This window comes from Arvicola amphibius, chromosome 8, assembly GCF_903992535.2.
Source record: "Arvicola amphibius chromosome 8, mArvAmp1.2, whole genome shotgun sequence".
NCBI lineage: Eukaryota > Metazoa > Chordata > Mammalia > Rodentia > Cricetidae > Arvicola > Arvicola amphibius.
Genome location: NC_052054.1, coordinates 63,728,899 through 63,745,871, shown reverse-complemented (window position 1 = coordinate 63,745,871; position 16,973 = coordinate 63,728,899). Strand labels below are relative to the sequence as shown.

At 38.9% G+C, this 16,973-nt stretch overlaps 1 protein-coding gene across 16 annotated transcripts in view; it reads right to left on the bottom strand.

Annotated features, from left to right (window-relative positions):
• LOC119821210 (zinc finger protein OZF-like) overlaps positions 1-5,786 on the bottom strand; it is a 31,668-nt gene extending 25,882 nt beyond the window's left edge. For 12 of the 16 annotated variants that reach the window (XM_038340111.1, XM_038340120.1, XM_038340116.1 and 9 more), the window contains exons 1-3: positions 5,580-5,786; positions 4,330-4,448; positions 4,009-4,091 (exon numbers count right to left, since the gene is read on the bottom strand). The gene's annotated coding sequence lies outside the window, so the exon portion shown is untranslated. The remainder of the gene's footprint in view (positions 1-4,008; positions 4,092-4,329; positions 4,449-5,579) is intronic. The other 4 variants (XM_038340109.1, XM_038340114.1, XM_038340117.1 and 1 more) reach the window with 2 other exon arrangements.
• Positions 5,787-16,973: the final 11,187 nt, after the last annotated feature.

The window sequence follows — 16,973 nt, the reverse complement described above, 5'->3', positions numbered from 1 at the left end:
GTGCCTTAAAAATTTCTTAGACTCCCCAGTGGTAGCATTTATTGTGTCAAAAATGCTATGTGGGTTGGAACAGGGGAGAGAGATATTTGTATCCTGTGTGCTATAATACAAACCTGCTAGCCAGGGAAGGCTTATTGTCAGAGTGGCGAGACTACTTTGTGGGTAACAGAAGGCCTTCTGGTTTGACCTCAAGCTGGCTATAAAGAAGGAAATACACAGATGGTACTAGGAACCTGGCAAAAAGCCAGTGATGGTGAACGTCACAGGCCCTCGGAGGGAATCCACTACTGACATTCCGCTACATGTAGAAATATTCAAACACTCTTACTGGTTCTGATCACACCACAGCCTGGTGTGGCTTTCAGTCTGGGTCTAAGAAACTTTGTTTTTAATAGACAACAGTATTTCAGAAACTCATAACTCATCAAATATTAAGAACAATTGATGGCTTATTGCAGACTATAATAGGAATTCCATCTTCTCACATCTAAATTGCAGAGAATACAGAAGAAGAGGTAAAAGATTTTAAGAGCTGGAAGATGGAGAGATCACATGTAAAAAACTCTCTACCCATATCACATTCCAGTTGGAATTATGGATACATTATGGCCAGGATTCTTGGCACAAATCTGTCAAAATCATACATGAACTACAGGTAGAACAACTTGGAAGGAAACATGTCTACCCAGAAATAGGACAAAGGGTAAAAAGGGGTAATTGTAAGTGAACAAATCTATGACATCGTTAAATACCAATACTTATCCATTACAAACTTGTACAAATAGAACTTAAGAGGAGATATTTGGAGATAGGACTTTTGTTTGATACTATCTGGTTTTGCTTCTATTTATTTCATTAAAATTGAACAGTAATGATGCAGGAGTGTTTCTATCTATCTGTTGTTTTATTGGTTAATTAATAAAGAAACTGCTTGGCCTGATAGTTCAGAACACAGGTGGGTGGAGTAGACAGAACAGAATGCTGGGAAGAAGGGAAGTGAGGCAAATTGCCATGCCTCTCCTCTCTGGGTCAGTTGCCATGATTCTCCTCTCCGAGATGGACGCAGGTTAAGAGCTTTCCCGGTAAGCCATCACCTCGTGGTGCTACACAGATTACTAAATATGGGTTAAAGCAAGATGTGAGAATTAGCCAGTAAGAGGCTAGAAGCTAATGGGCCAGGCAGTGTTTAAACGAATACAATTTGTGTGTTGTTATTTCGGGGCATAAGCTAGCCAGGTGGCCGGGAGCCGGGCGGGATGAAAAGCAGGCCCACTGCTCCTCACTACAGAAGGGTGCCAGCCACTTGTCTCATTACTACACAATAACAATAAAAAAATGGTATTAAAAAAGAAAAAAAAACCAACCAAGCACAAGAAAGACATATAAAACAGAAACTTAAATTCACTGAAGGAATATAGAATGACACTGGAAGATATGAAAAATAGACATGCACATGAAAAAGAAGGCATTATTGTGAAAATGACAGTGTTAAAAGATTTATGATTAACTCAAATTCCATGACAATCAAGCTACCCACAGTTTACTTCACAGGTACAGTGAAGAAACTCCAACAGATTGACATTATTTACAAATTACAAAATTACAAAGATCCTAAGTGGCAGAACAAGCACTGGCACACAGAGTAAAGCTTGAGTCATCCTAGCTGTGACTTCAGATGACACTGCAGTTCCACAGGAACAGCACCACGGCAGTGGCAGAAAAGCAGACACCTAAAGCAGTAACAGCAGCAGATCCAGGACCAATCCAACCTTCTATGATGAACTGAATTTCACCAAAACACCAAAAACTTGTTACACAATAGAAAGCCTTGTCAACCAGTGCTATAAGAAAAGGTAAATATCCACGAATAAAAAAATGAAAATAGATGAAAAGCAATAAATTGGTGAAATTTGATTGTGTGCAACTGAAAAAATTTCATAGAAATGGAAATAACTGAAAGTATGAAGAAACAGCTTATAAAATGGAAAAAAATTAGGAAACATTTCATAGTGTAAAACATAAATACTCAGAATTTAACAAGTCAAAAAAGTACAAAGCAAATATTATAATCAAGAAATAAGCTCTAAAAAAGTGGCAATGCACACAAGCTTTGACATTTAAATGTAAACAGCACATGCTCCACATGTTTAGTCATGAAAAAAACATTCATCTATTGAACACAAAGATCTCTCTGCCCAGTCAGTGTCTACAATCAAGGTCCTAAATAACTACAAACACTGAAGACACTGCAGGAGGAAGAACACACAGAGACAGTCTCAGTTTGATTTCAAATAACTGCAGCTACCAAGCAGTTTAGTGACCAACCAAACAATAAAAAGAGAAAACATACAGATGATACTACTCAGTACATAAAGGAATAAAATATACAGCAAACAAAAAAAAAATAGAAATTCAGGAAAAATGAAAAGAAACACAACAAAAAAATAACAAAAACAGTATGTGGTTATATTTTCCTTCAGTGATTTCTGGAAATGTATATGCTTAATATGTCCCAAAACAAACATGAAAATAGGATACAGCCTCAAAAGAAAAGAGAAAACACCCTAAAATCAAAATATATACTTTCTATAAAAGTATTTACTTCAAGTGTAGGGATACAAAGTGCTAAGAGTGAAGGAATTTTTTAAAAGATTTCTGTGAAGAAGGCTGGTCATAATTATGGTAACTGGAAAAGCCAAATCTATGAATATAAAAATAGAGGATATTAACAAAAGACCAAATGGTACCTTTCCAGAATGCTATGTAATCAAACCAAAAGCATTTTATAAAAGTTTCCAAATACATGAGATCAATGACAGAACTGTAGGACACAACTGCAGGGAAGCTTCAGTGTTAACCACTGAGAAAGACAACCATGAACAGGAAGCACAGAAAACCAATAGTGACTATAGGCCTGCACAGAATCATCTACACAACAGCAGAAGATGCTCAGTCTTCTCAAACTTCAATCAGCAAGTGACAATGTAGATATGTATTAAAAATAGACCAAATCGTTAAAATTAGTAAAAGCCAATGTTAAAAAGTGTCTTCAACAAGAACACTGAATGGTGACATCATCAGTAGATAGAAAAGAGAATAACAAAAAAAAAGACATGTGAATACTGACTCACCGAAACCATGTTCTCATTCAACCAGTTAAGAAATGTAAAAGGTTGTTCATGTTCCAGAAAGAGTCGAAGTAATTTTTACCAAGATCATACAGACATTCTTTCACAGAGAGAAAATCTTCCTAAAATTTATAAAAATGCGAGAAACCGGGATGATTAAAATATTTTGAGAGAAAGAAAAAAAAACAGAGGCAATTTCAAAATATATAAAAGTTTTAGTGATGAGGCCTGGCTGGTCTACACAGCAAGATCCATGACAGTCAAGGCTCTTACACAGAGAAACCCTGTCTCGAATAACAAAACCAACAAACAAAAACAAAAAACAAAAAACAAAAATGGAGTGATGCAAGCAGTGGAGTGTTGAAGACAGACACTGGCGGGTACCAAAGACAGGGAAATGGAAGCTAATACTTGGCAGAGATATTAAGCAAATCTTATCAAAATCCTGTGGGCATTATATTAGAAAATAGAGAAAGTAACCCCAAGAGACACAGAACCTGAAGGTACTAAATGATGTCCCAAAAACTCTGCATGCAGGGCAAACCAAGAGGCTGCAATGGTTTTTATTAAGCACCAAATTAAAATGATAGTAATGAAATCACTCAATATTGGTATAAAATCACAACCAGCAATGTGAATGTAAGATGGACAGCATTACTCCCATGCAAAGTCAAAAAATTTTATTTGCCTCTGAATATTAATAATTATGTATAAAATCTTCAAATCCCTACAAAACCATAATTCAGATTATTCTTAGTGGAATTCTCTAGAATGGTTTCCAATGAAATAGAATGTGGCAAAGCCAATTTCATATCCTGGGTGTACAGTCACTTGAGCCCTTCCCCAACCCTTCCTCCCTTCCTCAGACCCTCTAGCACACCTGGATCCTATGCTACCTCTCCACTCTCTTCACCATCCAGGGCTCTTGGTTCTGCTTCACAGGTGAGCAGGAGTAACTGAGATCTGCACAAGAAAGAGATTCTTCAGAAAGCACCTAGACCTTTTCACAGAACAAAAATGAAAGATACTAACATCTGCCAAAGGATAAACATGAAGTAGAGAGAAAATACCAAGACAAATGTCTCTGTTCTCTGAAGATTTCACTTTACTCTGCAATTGAGACTCATTCACACACATGCAAAGTGGTTTTCCCAGAAACCCTGAGGAAAAGCCAGGGAGACTGCAAGAAAACTATTCTCACCCTCAGAATCCAGAGTGCTGTACTTCTCCAACAGATCTCTTCAAAAAACCCTGTGAGGAAACTCGAGGCATTCCCACGCTTACAAGGATTTCAGTCACAGCACTATATGTCAACAAACCCTGAAATAAAAAAGGGCAGTTCAGCCAGGTGTACAATGGTAGAGAGCTTTCCTTCAACCAAGGAGACATTTTCCTGATACCGGTGAGTGAATGTTCATAATTCAAATGATGTTTTCTAAAATTTTGGTTCAATGTATAACGAGTGTACTAACTATAAAATACTGTGGACTAATATACTCTCATAGTACTTATGCTGGCCTTGCCTGGACTGAAACGTAACTTAAGAACACAGCATATGAAAGCACATTTATAAATGCTGTATTTACATCCTAGACTGCATATATCTCGGATATATATATGAAAAATTAGCGAGGAGTAAAAGATAAGCTATGTGCTTACAACCATATATCTGGCAGTTCTGTTTAACGGTATCTTCACTGGTTCCTCATGTAATTACTATCTACAAAGCTCCCTGGGGATGCCTAGTCTCAGGAGCAAGGACCACGCTTCTTGAACAGGCAAGTGGTAAAATGGCGAAGTTAGAAGGTATGGATGAATATAAATTCCAGGAGCTTTGGAAATGCCACAATGGCAAAAAGAACCCTGTTTGCAAACAGCAGACAATGCAAATGCTCTACTACGTTATTTTAAGAATTATTTTATAACAGAATAGCCTAGTAATCGTAAAATAATTGAAAAAATCACGGTAAGACACACTTGATGGTATCTCAAACTTACCGACAATTGAAATATAACAACAGAATGTTTAAAGCTATAAGGATAAAGTGGGGTAAAACGTGGAGCTTATGGTAGCCGGTCATGGTGGGCCGCTAAGAGAACACGCCACCTGTAAACAGGTCTATGGTTTATAGGGGAAAGAAGATGAGCAAAAAAGCTAAAGGCCGTCTCGGACTGGGGACATAAGAGAGGCAGAGAGACACACAGAACAGATAAGAGAGCAAGCGAGGAGCAATAAAGAAAACAGTGACAGACGAACACTTTTAAGGGTGCACATGGGGCATAGTTTGTAGTGACAGAATTTGCTGCGCCTGGGCGTAGACGATGACTTAAGTTGCCACCGCCTCCATCGCCACCACGGACGGACCGGCAGGAGCTGACAGTGTCCTGAGCAGCCTCAGCTCACACCGCCGTCCCTTCCCTCCTGGGTCCCAGCCCCTCAGCTCCTCTGACCTGGGAGGTTCCAGGGCTGCCGGGCTGCGGTTCCCGCCACTGCGATGCTGATTGCTGACTTTCCCAGGCCGCCCCGCTCGGCACTGCGGCTCCGGGGAGTTTTCAAGTCCCCAAAATCATAGCGGGGTCTTCCTCACCCAGTTTCAGACGCGGCTTCCCGAGTCCAACAGGGAATGGCGGAATTTCCTGTACCTTCAACCTGGTTCATTGGAGCGTTTCCTCCTGGCCCCGCCCAATTACAACCCACTTCCCGTCACGTGCTTCCTCGAAACCCGCCTACCGCGGGCTCTTTTTCAGTGCATCCTGCTGTTTTTGTTTTGTTTTGTTCTTTGTTGGTTATCCCTAAACTCCTGTGATCAGGCAAATGTCCCCGCCCCCCATCGGGAACCCCCCTCCCTTTCCCGCCCTCCCTCCCTCTCTGTCTCAGGCTTCCTTCCACACAGCTCCAGCTGTCAGGCTGCCCTGGACCCGCTCTGCACAACCTCCCCACATGCTTGCTGCCAACCTAGGCTAGAACTGCACCCCTGTGTCTGAACTTCACAGGGAGTTCTGGCCAAAAGCAGTGGGAATCTAGCAGAATCATTTTATCTAGGGTAAACATTAGAACAAGTAACTGTTTTCTCTGTATCTAGCTTAAACATTAAAAGGAATAGTTGTTTTCTAGAAGTACTCAGACACTGAAGAAACCATTGTGGAAAAGAGTGATTATTGTTCTTTGATTGGCAGAACTGTTTCTCTGAGGGAATTTTAGAGCCCTTACATGACTTTGGTCACAAGAATATCCTGGCACACCTGGAGCATCTTGCATTATTGAGTACTGCAAACAGTACACAATAAGGACTAAAGTTGCAAGGGTGTGATGCTTACCTCAGAAAACATATTGATTAGATAAGGGGATTTGGTACGAGGCACTTGTTTTACCCAGATGCAGATGTGTCTCATTGTCATGTAAAGTATAAGTTATTAAAATATATCAAATGCCATATTCTGAAAGTCTCTAAAAGAGTTGAAGAATACCTATCTAACTGAAATATATCTCTATATATCTAGAAAACTTAACATGACTACAAGCTTGACTATTATAGAGGATTATCTATTAACCTATATTTCTTAATTACACATTACCTTTTTTTTTTTTTTTTTTTTGCTTTTTCGAGACCTTTTTAGAGCCTGTCCTGGAGCTAGCTCTTGTAGACCAGGCTGGTCTCGAACTCACAGAGATCCGCCTGCCTCTGCCTCCCGAGTGCTGGGATTAAAGGCGTGCGCCACCACCGCCCGGCTTACACATTACCTTTTTAAATGAACTGCACAAACAATACCTTACTCAAGAATGTATATACATATATATATATATATATATATATATATATATATATGTTGACCTTAAATTTGTATCAATAAACCAAGATTCATAACAATGCAAAGTATTCATCTCCATATCATATCCCCTTTAAATGTAAACAAACATTTATAAACAATATTTGAGAATATGGGCATAGTTCTCTTCAACTGCTTCCTATTCTTGTTGGGTGAAGTATTTTTGGAGGTATTCACAGTGACCTTTTGGGGGGGGTCTTGGTGCATCAAACCACATTAGTCTGGAATGAATCCACAGGTTCTCATTCTCTATAGAAACAAAATAAGAACCTCTTTTCCAAAGCAACATATCCTTAGACTCAAATTCTAAAGTCAAGATACCTTTATAATATACGTGCCAGTTTAGCATAGCATCTGGTATCTGTCTTTGGCGGGGCTACATGACTTCTCACTAGCTTTTCCTTCTTTCTCCCAGCATTTAGTTTAGTTTTCCCCACCTACATTTCCATGCACAGGCCCAAGACAGTTTCTTTATTAAATAATGGTATTCACAGCATACAGAGGGGAATCTCACATCACAATCATCTCATTAGATGCTGAAAAATCATTCAATAAAATAAAACATTCCTTCATGATAAAGTGATGTGGGATTTCCCTCTGTGTGCTGTGATTTCCATTAATGAATAAAGAAAATGCTTTGGTCTGTTGGTAGGACAGAACAAAGTTTTGTGGGGAAAACTAAATGGAATACTGGGAGAAAGAGGGGCAGAGTCAGAGAGACACCATGTAGCCCCACAGGAGACAGATGCCAGAACTTTAGCCTGTAAGTCACAGCCATGTGGTAATATAAAGCTTAATAAAAATGGGCTAAATTACTATGTAAGAGTCAGCATAAAAAACTAGAGCTAAAGGGCCAGGCAGTGATTTAATTACTACAGATTCTGTGTAATTATTTTGGATGTAAGCTAGTGGGGTGGCCAGGAACCAACAAGTGGCTCCTGTTCCAACAATAAAAGTCATAGAAAGAGCAGTGATACAAAGAACATACGTAAACATACAGAAAGCCAACAGCCAACATCAAACTAAATGGAGAGAAACTCACAATGATCCTGTAGAACTTTAAGACAATTCTGAAGCCATTTCTGACAACTCTCAGTACTTCCCCTCCTCCCCTGGGAACCAAGGACATAACAGCTATGCATGCATGTACTTAGAGGTTGGGAACTTTCCATCTCCATGAATAGGAGCAAGATAACCCTTAGGTGTTGACTCAGTTACTGATGTTTTGACTTAGTCCCTGGGAAGGAGCAAAGTGACCCTCAGAAGTTTCCATTTACCTCATCTGATCTGGCAACCACTCTCCAGCCAATTATTGGTAATAGCCTTTTTGAATAAGCCAATCATAATAGTTAAAGAACAACCCCTAGATACCCCTTCCCTCTGTGGTTTTTCCCTTTAAAAATGGCCTATACTAGACATTCAGGGTCTTCTAGCCTCCCGACTGCTGGAAGACCCTGTCATGACAGAATTAATAAAATCCTCATGCTTTTACATCAGCTGTGATATTGAGAGATGGTCTCTTGGGGTGACTCCTACTCCTCGGTGATTGGACATTAGGGTACAACAATCCCACTGAAATCAAGAACAAGACAAGGTTGTCCATTATCGCCATACCTATTCAATATATTTCTTGAGGTTCTAGCTAGAGCAATAAGACAACACAAGGAGATCAAGGGGATACAAAGAGAAAAAAAGAAGTTAAATTCTCACTATTTGCTGATGATATGATAGTTTACATAAGTGACTCCAAAAATTCTACCAACGAACTCCTACAACTCATAAACACTTTCAGTAATGTAGCGGGATACAAGATTAGCTGAAAAAAATCAGTAGCCCTTTTTTCTACAGATGATAAATGGGCTGAGAAAGAAATCAGAGAAACATCACCTTTCACAATAGCCACAAATAGCATAAAATATCTCCAAACAACTCTAACCAAGTAAGTGGAAGATATGTATGACAAGAACTTTAAACGTTTGAAGAAAAAAATAGAAGACACCAGAAAATGAAAACATCTTCCATGCTCTTGGGTAGATAGAATTAACACAGTAAAAATGACAATCTTATTAAAAACAATCTATAGATTCAATGCAATGCCCAGCAAAATTTTTCACTGACATTGAAAGGACAGTACTCAACTTTATAAGGAAAAGTAAAAAATCCAGGATACCCAAAACAATTCTGTACAATAAAGGGATATCTGGACACATTATAATTCCTGACTTTAAACTCTAATACCGATCTACATTACTGCAAATAGCATGATATTGGCATAAAAACAAACATATATGCAGCCTAAGTAGTTGGGTGTGGTGGTACACCCCTCACGATCCAGAATTCCTTGATCATGTTCTCCCTCCTTCTGCTCCTCAATAGGACCTTGGGAGCTCAGTCCAGTGCTCCAATGTGGTTCTCTGTCTCTATCTCCATCCATCACCAGATAAAGGTTCTATAGTAATATGCAAGATAATCATCAGTGTGGCTATAGGACAAGGCCAGTTCAGGCACCCTTTCCTCTGCTGCCCAAGGAACAAGCTGGGGCATCTCTTTGGACACCTGGGAACCCCTCTAGAGTCAAGTCTCTTGCCAACCCTAAAATGGCTCCCATAGTTAAGATATCTACTTCCCTGCTCCCACATCCACCCCTCCTCCATCCCAACCATCCCATTCCCTCAAGCTCTCCCCATCCTCTCTTTCTACCTTCTCTCCCCCCATCTCCCCTTATCCCTAACTCACCCCACCCCCATGCTCCCAACCCCTGCCAGCAATTTTGTCAATTTCCAATATCCAGGAAGATAACAATGTTTTTATTTGGGTTCACCTTCGTATTTAGCTTCTCTAGGATCACAAATTATAGCTCTATGTGCTTTATTTATGGCTGGAATCCACTTATGAGAGAGTACATACCATATTCCTCTTTTTGGGTCTGAGTTACCTCACTCAGGATGGTGTTTTCTATTTCCATCCATTTACATGCAAAATTCAAGATGTCATTGTTTTTTACCACTGAGTAGAACTCTAAAGTGTATATGTGCCACACCTTCTTTATCAATTCTTCTATTGACGGCCACCAAGGTTGTTTCCAGGTTCTGGCTATTACAAATAGTGTTGCTATGAACATAGTTGAACAAATGCTTTTGTAATATGATTGGGAATTTCTTGGGTATATTCCCAAGAGTGGAATTGCTGGGTCCTGAAGTAGGTTGACTCCCAGTTTCCTGAGAAACCGCCACACTGATTTCCAAAGTGGTTGCACAAGTTTGCATTCCCACCAACAATGGATGAGTGTTCCCCTTACTCCAAATCCTCTCCAGCATAGGCTATCATGGGTGTTTTTGATTTTAGCCATTCTGACAGGTGTAAGATAGTATCTTAGAGTTGTTTTGATTTGCATTTCCCTAAACGCTAAGGAGGTGGAGCATAATCTTAAGTGTCTTTTGGCCATTTGAACTTCTTCTGTTGAGAATCCTCTGTTCAGTTCAATGCCCCATTTTTTTAATTGGGTTAATTAGAGTTTTAATGTCTAGTTTCTTGAGTTCTTTATATATTTTGGAGATCAGACCTTTGTCTGATGCAGGGTTGGTGAAGATCTTCTCCCAGTCAGTAGGTTGCCTTTTTGTCTTAATGACAGTGTCCTTTGCTTTACAGAAGCTTCTCAGTTTCAGGAGGTCCCATTTATTCACTGTTGCTCTTATTGTCTGTGCTACTGAGGTTCTACGTAGGAAGTGGTCTCTTGTGCCCATGTGTTATAGACTACTTCCCACTTTTTCTTCTATCACATTCAGTGTGCTCAGATTAATATTGAGGTCTTTAATCCATTTGGACTTGAGTTTTGTGCATGGTGATAGAAATGGGTCTACTTTCATTCTTCTTCAGGTTGACATCCAGTTATGCCAGCACCATTTGTTAAAGATCCTTTCTTTCTTATGTTGTATACTTTTAGGTCCTTTGTCGAAAATCAGGTGTTCATAGATTTGTGGATTAATATCTCGGTCTTTGATTCAATTCCATTGGTCAACATCCCTGTTTTTGTGCCAATACCAAGCTGTTTTCATTTCTGTAGCTCTGTAATAGAGTTTGAAGTCAGGGATAGTAATGCCTCCGGCAGTACTTTTATTGTATAGGATTGTTTTGGCTATCCTGGGATTTTTTGTTTTTCCATATAAAGTTGATTACTGTTCTCTCAAGGTCTGTGAAGAATTTTGTTGGGATTTTGATGGGGATTGCACTGAATCTATAGATTGCTTTTGGTAGAATTGCCATTTTAACTATATTGATCCTCCCAATCAAAGAGCAGGGGAGATCCTTCCATTTTCTGGTATCCTATTCAATTTCTTTCTTCAAAGACTTAAAGTTCTTGTCAAATAGATCTTTCACTTCCTAGGTTAGAGTTACCCTCAAGATAACGATTATTACACCTATTCCAATTAACTGTAATTGTCTTATGATGGGTAAGATCTGAAAAACTACAAAATTACTGATAACATAAGTTACACCATGAAAGATCTGATTAACAGTGCCCCCATACAGCAGAAAGCAGTTTGGAGAGAAATAACTGTGCCCATATTCCCAAATATTGTTTATAAATGTTCTTTTACATTTAAAGGGGGATATGATATAGATATGAATAATTTGCATTGGTATGGATTTTAAGGTCAATTTTGTTATATGTATATGTATTTCTGATATTAAGGAATTGTGATTGTGTAGTTCATTTAAAAATGTAATGTATAATTAGGAAATATAGGTTGCTGATGGATAATCAACAATAATAGTAAAGCTTGTAGTCATGCTAGTTAGATTTTATATATATATATATATATATATATATCAGTTAGATAAGCATTCTTCGTATCTTTCAAAGACTGCAGAATATGGCATTTAAAATGTTTTAATAAGTTAGGGCTTTTCAGGACAATGAGACATGTCTGTTCCTGGCAGCACCAAGCTACTTGCTGAGGAAGATGGGCATCGAAGAGTCTCCTTATGGAGTTTGATAGCCATTTGGGCAAGAAACTGCTCTTGCCTGGACTGTTGCATAAACTGGACACAGAGAACCCACAGAGATAGGACTGCTGAACTTGCCTAAAGGTGAGATGGTCTTTCAGGGTTCCTGAATCATGAAAGAGTCTGCAAGACATTTTGCAGGACATAGCAGATAGTGACTGAACTGTCTTTGAAATTTCCTGCTTCATGGAAATGTCTGCTGGATACTATGGGCCTGAAGGCCAAAGATGGATGCCCCAATGGTACAGAAAAACTTTGTGTGACTGTCCAGGCTGCAAGATGTCTCTGTCATTTCTAGAGTTTAGAAGTTGCTTATTTCTTGTTTACTTAGGTAGTATTATATCCTTCTGGAATCTTTGATGGAGTTGAAGAATGGTTAGTTATAGTTATAGTTTTCCTTAGTTATGATAAAAGATAAAACAGATCTAAATATTGTAATTCTTGCTTGATAACTGTTTTGTTATATGTAATTTTACTATGTTAAAGTTAAAGCCTATTTTGTTTAAACAGAAAAGGGAGAAATGATGGAGGAGGGTCATCTGTCTATGTGTTACTTTCATTGGTTAATAAAGAAACTGACTTGGCCCTTTAATAGGACAGATAATTATGTAGGCAGAGTAGACAGAACAGAATTGTGGGAGAAAGAAAGCAGAGTCAGGCAGACACCTCAGTCAGTCTCCATGCCTCTCCTTTGCGAGACAGACACAGGTTAAGATCTCTCCTGGTAAGCTACCACCTCGTGCTGCTACATACATTAATAGAAATGGGTTAAGCAAGATGTGAGAATTAGCCAATAAGAGGCTGAAACTAATGGGCCACGCAGTGTTTAAAAGAATACAGTTTCCATGTAATTATTTTGGGTAAAGCTAGCCAGGTGGCGGGAAGCGGCCTGCCGCTCCTATTTCTACCATCCAGGAATTCTATAATTATTTTGCTTACGCTATGGATGATATTCTTCAATGTAACATGAGGGGGCCAGGCCTGCTTGTTTGTTGGGTTTCTGTCCCGCCTGGTACCCCACAGCCGACAAGCCCCAAAGAAAATCACACAGAGATCTCTATAAGTTATAAAGCTGATTGGCCCATTAGCTCTAGCCCCTCACTGGCTAACTCTCACATCTTAATTAACCCATTTTTCTGATCTATGTTAGCCATGTGGCTCAGTACCTTTTTTCGGTGGGGCAGATCACGTCCTGCTGCTTCGGTGGTCTGGGCAGGAGTGGGAGGAATCAACTTCCTCCTTCCCAGAGTTCTCCTGTTCTCATTACATCATTTCTATTTCCTGTCTGGTTTTCCCACCTTTACCTCCTGCCTGGCCAATCAGTGTTTACTTAAAACATGATTGACAGATTACAGACAGTTCTCCCGCACTGCAAGGCTTATGTGAAGAAATTAAACAAGCAATAGTAGCTTATGGACTACATTCACCATTTGTTAGGGAAATGGTAAAAATGTGAGCTATAAGCAATAAAGTTACCACAAATATTTGGCTTTCATTAATCTCAGCAGTCCTAGAAAATAGTCCTCAGCTGTTTTGGAAGCATTATTGGAGAAAAGAGGCAAAAAAATTAGAACAATAGGGAAAACAAAAAGATTGAGACTTCCAAAGATCAAATTCTTGGCAAGGGCCATTACTCTGATCCTCGCCAGGTGCTCTACGACGAATGCAGCTTGTCCCTGTATAGCACAGAAGCTTTAAATGCTTGGGACAGGATTCAGGAACCATAAAGATAATTGAATCATATACTAGGGTTAAACAGGGTCAGAGAGCCCATTTAGTGATTTTTCACAAAGATTAACGAAGGCTATACGAGTAAGAGTGACAGACCCAGAAGCTACTTATTGAATCTTTGGCTTTTGAAAAGGCTAACTTAGAATGAAAAAAAAAAAAAAGATTCCTAGGCCTTTAAAGGACAGATCAACACCAACAGATAAATGAATCTTACATTCAATGAAAGTTGAGACATTTAACTATAGTACTAAGGCTTAGGTAGAAGAAGCAGTTTCCAATGGTATGAGGAGACACCAAAATGCCCAATGTTTCAATTGTGGTAGAATAGGACATCTAAGAAGGGACTGTAGACAAGGAATTCCTAGGAATAATGTCTCTTCTAGGAATGGCAAGAATAGGAGGACTCTATCTTCTGGTATATGTAGGAGGTGTGGCAAAGATGCACATTGGACCAATGAATGTAGATTTACAAAAGACAGGCAAGGCAACTAATACCATCAAGAAACTCCATGGGAGGGCCTCTTGCAGGTCCCATGTCAAACATGGTCCAGTCATTCCTGGGGAGAGCAACCAGGAAAATTAAACAATTCAGTGCCTTCTGTTAAAAAAATACTATTCTGGATGATAGAATAGATATGGAGGATGAGTGGAAAATACTCATGCCTTGACCACTGACAAAGTGCACGATGTCCAGACCGGACGAACAGGATACAAGAAAAAAGACTGTCAAACATTGCCAAGACAGGCAAAGACGGTTCTGAAAACTTTCCTGCCTCTGAAAATGGTCTGTCTGTTACTCTAGGCCTTAGCCAAAGTTGGTTGCTTCAACATTGCAAATGAGATTTTGGGTGATTGCTCAGTTAAGCAGCTTTCTGTCATCTATTGCACATTTTGCTGGCTGCTTGATTGCACTTCCTGTCTACTAAAGTAATAATATCTCTCTTCTCAGGACTTTGATGGGGTTGAATTAGATAGTTATAAGTTACCTTCCTCTTATCATTTAGCCAAGCCATTTCCAAAACAAGACTTAGACTCCTTAGGATAGAGTGGTTATTAAAACTTTTAGCATACGTTCCTTGCTTAATATTGTTTATGCTGGTTATAATTCTAATTTTAGACTTGATATCTGTTCCTAGTGCACAGGGTTTTATATTGGCTTTGGAACTCTCTTATGTAAACAAAACAAGAAGGTGCTGTGGGAGGTTCTTCAGTCAACAGCCTTTCATATACCATTCCATTTGGGCATGGCCTCTTATACTATAAATGACGACATAAAGCATGCTTGCTCTCTCTCCTGGCTTCTGGAATTGGTTCCTGTTCCCTGCTTGTGCAAAGAACTGTAACCTGTGAGTCTACCCTTAAATAAATAACCTTTTGTTATACTCAATTCTGAGTTAGTTTGTAATTTCTTTTTAGTGTCTTCACAACTTTTTAGTAATAAAATTAAGAAGAAAATTCTCAGGCACACAGGCATTTTTTGAAGATACATAGGAAAATTTGTCAGGTACTTTGTAGTTACCCTTAGCTGCAGCTGTGAAGAGGTCCTGGCCATTGTTTAAAGAGAATGCTACAGGATACAAAGGGAAAAAAACTAGTCTATTGAAAGATCTAAGGAAAAGGGAAAGAATATGTGCGCTATTTTACATTTCTTAAATATGGCTAATAATATCTGGACATAGTCATTTAGGTACTATTGTTCTCTTTAAGGACTAAGATATAACAAGGACAGACACCTGCAATACTGTCCTAATTCATCATAAATTCTCTGAAGGCGTAGCTCCTACAAGGCTGAACAGCTGCAATTTTGCAAATATGTGTGAAAGTTCCATATGTATACACACACACACACACACACACACACACACACACACACATGTCTGATAAGTTACTGAAATTTAGTGGTCATGAATTTAAAAGAGAGCAGGAAAGCATATGAAGATTTGGCAATAATAAATGGAAAGGAGACATGCAATCATAATCTCTAAAATATTAAAGAAAAGCAAAACAAAATCAAACAAAGGAACATATAGATAAGTAATATAATTAGGTGTAAATAAAAAATCAAATTGTGAAATCTAGATGCACATGTAGATAACTGAAAATTATGGGTTCAGATACCTAGGTCCCGAAAGTCAGACATCATATGCTCTCTAACATATGTGTGTCTAGGATACAAATTTTATTTTATATGTTCAAGAAAGTCTACATGTAGAAGCCAGGAATCTAGAAATAGATTAGAAGATGGAGAAGAGAGGACAGACAGTCGAATACAGGTGATATAAATTTAGAGAGTGGCGATTCTGGGGACAGAATTGTTCAAAATGTAGGGGAGACAGTATTGCTGAAAGATCAACTCAGATAAAATGTCTGTGAAGAAGTTGCATGGGAACCTACCATACTGTGACCCATTAAAAAAATTACAATGAAAGGATAGTATAAATTGTATGTTATGAAAGAATGGAGCATTGGATACTGTGTGGTAAATTAACTGGGGATGGAGCAGGGAGGAGGGATGAGGAGTGTGTGGGCCAACCAAAAGTAAAGATTTGTGAAGTAACCTAATAAAATCCCCCTATCTTACAAATGAATAGTAAACACTATTTTAAAAACTTTGTACAGAGGTGTACTATGTGGGTAAATTATGCTGCTCCCAGTAATCAGGGTTATTAAATGGAACTTTCTGTAACAGGTCCTGGTTATCTGCCTGGGACTTACTGGTCAGGGAGGCCTCGTTGTCAAACTAAACAAAACAGGTCATTACCAGGGCTCTTACTTGGCCATCATAAGTACATGGTGTAGCTGAAAACACCAAACACGTTGGTTTCAAGATAGAGAGAGGAATACTGAACATAACAGGCAACTTTCTCTGCTGGCTAGCTTTTGTAGCACTTTAAGGTACTGTGCAGGCTGTTCTCAGAGGAATGATGTCAATGGTCATACTTAGCCCTGGGCAATGCATCTTATAAGACCAACCCGCTAGCCAAGATGTGTGTGCTGGTGCAAAAAGGCACCACTGTTCATGGGCATAAACTCTCTCTAGATTAGATTTCAAGCCTGTACCAGAGAATAACTCATGTCATGGGGGAAAAAAAACATGGCTTGAGGATTATAGGTTGTAGGGAAGAACCTACTGATGTTTTGATAATGATATGACCATTAATCTGCCATCTAAATATTCAAGTTTAAGATTATTACTTTGTACTACTCTTAACATTGTTGAGAGAAGTCTTCTCCTGTAGTAGGTAGTTGGCAATGAAGAGACTAATACCTGTTCAAGAA